Here is a 3,048-nt window from a genome sequence, read left to right on the forward strand (position 1 = left end):
CACCGAAAAATACGGTACATAAAAACCATAGAGCTAAGACGAGATCTCTCGACAAAGGATCAAATTGTGCTAACTCGACAGCTTGGTTTGATCACCCATAAATCCATATGTTATGGTTTCAGAGTTTTCTAGGGATTTTTTTTCAACTGCACATCATTTTTTAAATACATGACAACTTATTGCCCCTCATGTATACAGGCTTAATAATAAATGATCCAAAAATGAAGAATATTCTAGTAAATACATTTATTTATCAACTCTGGAATGGAATCTTAAATATGTTTTTTTTTTTAAATACATCTGAACAAGATCTGTTTGTCTTCTCATTCAGGGCAACTATCTGGACCAAGTCATACACACACACACATGTAAATATTAGCCCCTCCCCAGTAATCAATTAAGACGCAATGGCGCAGGGTCATAGACGGCTTCTACTGTGTGAAACTAGTTTTGTAGCCAGATTAATGCATTTTCAAAAAAGAAAATATCTCAAGTAATAATTGGATGTATGGTATACATAGAAGTCAAAACTTTATAGATTTCTGGGAATACTGATGGAGAAATATTCTTTATAAATATATTGTTAGCTATAAATAATACTTTGCTTTAGAGCAAAGCCACGTTGGGCTATCTGCTGTGTCCATTGCAGAGAATCAAGATCAGGATTTTAACGTCTTAAGTCTATAAACTTACCGATGTCCCATCGCGGGTTCATAGATAAGGCAATGTACTTCCTGAAACGTGTTGTTAACAGAAGTAGTGCACCGTATGGTTGCACTGCTCGAAGCTATTGACCCACTGTAGATATTCTATAGCACAACATGTTTCTGGTGGCGGCAGTAATGTGAAATAAATTTGTTGATGAAGTTATTCCGTTAACATCAATTGTTAAAGCGACTTTAAGACTGAAAAACGATAACCTAAAAGGCTATAAAAACACCCTTGTTTTATTGATTCATTATTACATTAGAGTAACGCTGGGTAACAAGGTCAAGAATGTAACGTTGGACTTGAAGAGACGAGAATATGTGTATAAACTTATGTGGTATATGAATATACCGTGCCTTTCCATCTTCTTGTATTATAGTATCTATTCTGTATATGTTCAGATTTAATATAACATGTCATCGAGAAAATCATTAAAGTTTATTTTGTTCTAGCTGCCTTTGTTGTTTTCGGCAAAATTGTGGCCTGTGCGCACTTTGTACTCGACGCCCCTTGGGGGGCATGTGTCTCCAACCTCAAGGACCAGCCCTGATTCTCCAGTAAATAACACTTGTTCTGCCAATGGGAAATAATATTAATGCAAAATTGCAGGTTGTGTAAGGATGTCGAAAGCAGATGATATGTCAAGGTCATGGCCTCACTTATATTTTAATGAGAATCACTGTCACGTGGGTAGCGTTAGTCGCTCTGGGTAAATAAATGCGTTTCTTGAAAAATAAGGATTCTTGGGTGTAGCTACTCTGGTGCAGGAACTAAGTCTGATTACTCGAAGATCCACTCAAAATGATCGTTCCCTGTCCATAAAGTAACTAAACATACTGTGTTTGTATTTTACGCATGATACTGTAAATATTATTCCCTTCATTCTGATTTACCCATAAGTATAGCATTACTTCGTAATCGGTATCTTGAGCAAATCTTTTGTTATCAAGCAGACTCCCCCTCCGCGCTCTTTGGTTAATTCAGTTGTACCCGAAAATACCACTCTTATAACCGGATTTACGTCTCCAAACACACACACACATATGTATACGTGTGTGCGTGCATGAAGAAATTTTTTCTTATATTTTATCACCAAACTATTTTTTTTTTTTTTTTTTTTTTTTACTAAGTGAGTACTTAAGGTTTGACAAACGAAACACTTAATATTTCATCTGATCTAATGTTGGTCAAGTTATCAGCAAGTTCACAATTTTTTAACCGCGAGATAGCACGAAGACAAGCAAACGCCATACTGTCAATGTTAGACCGTTGAGCACGTTAGCTGTCAAAAAAAAAAAAAAAAAGTTCACTTATGTGTTTTGATCAAGTGTTTGCAAAGTAACAATTTAAAAATATTGTTGTTACTGTTTTGGATGGACTTGGAATGATGTAATGCTGTTAACCAAAGGTTACCATCGTATACATGGTTTTATGCTCATGATGGCTGTATGCTTATGGTCACATTCATAATGACTCTGGAATTACGATTCTGCCTATGATAGCAATATTTCTAGGCTTATCATTGCATTTATAATAGCGGTATAGACTTATCGTAGTTTCTGTGTTCTGATATTTATATAGGACCTTTACATTTATGATTGTGTTCATGACCTTATGAATCTGTTAATGGTCTTCAGATACGTTTGTGCCTAATCGAAGTGCATCCCCCAGTAGAACAGCCATAAGTCTACGGACATATAACGCTAAATTCTGGGATTCGATTCCCCCCAGCAGTCACAGTAGATAGTCCGATGTGGATTTGTTACAAACAAAATAATCGAATTGCATACTTGAGGGACATGATTCACTCTAAAAGGCATGTGGAAAATCCCTGAAAAGGGCCTTTATTTTGGAGATAAATTACTCCACAGTACAAAGATGTTGGACTTATTCTAAATTCAAGACTATCATACCAGCATAATGGTATAACCCGTCTTCCTCGCTTATCAGTGTGCTAGAGTCATGAAATTTACATATGCACAGAACAACTTGGAAACCTTTAATTTTTGGATATTTCAGGTTCATTTGTATGAACTCATAAAATGTATATTCTGTTTGAAAACTCTTTTATTATGTAGAATAATTCTTTGTACTATTCTAGATTTTACATGGATCCCCTCTTATTTACAAAAACTCAAAATGTGAAGTAGTTTTAAAAGCTTACACTGGGAAAGAACAACAGTTTATCTGGTTTGCTTTGTTAAACAGAAATGGGGTCTCAGTTCTAAAGAGGCATATCCTTAAACACGTTGTACGAATATATATATATACACCTGGAAAAAAGTTAAGCACCCCCGTGTTATTTTCAGGATTGCTTATTGAAAATAAGGTTTAATTTTC

This window comes from Limulus polyphemus, unplaced genomic scaffold (assembly GCF_000517525.1).
Source record: "Limulus polyphemus unplaced genomic scaffold, Limulus_polyphemus-2.1.2 Scaffold367, whole genome shotgun sequence".
NCBI classification, from domain to species: domain Eukaryota; kingdom Metazoa; phylum Arthropoda; class Merostomata; order Xiphosura; family Limulidae; genus Limulus; species Limulus polyphemus.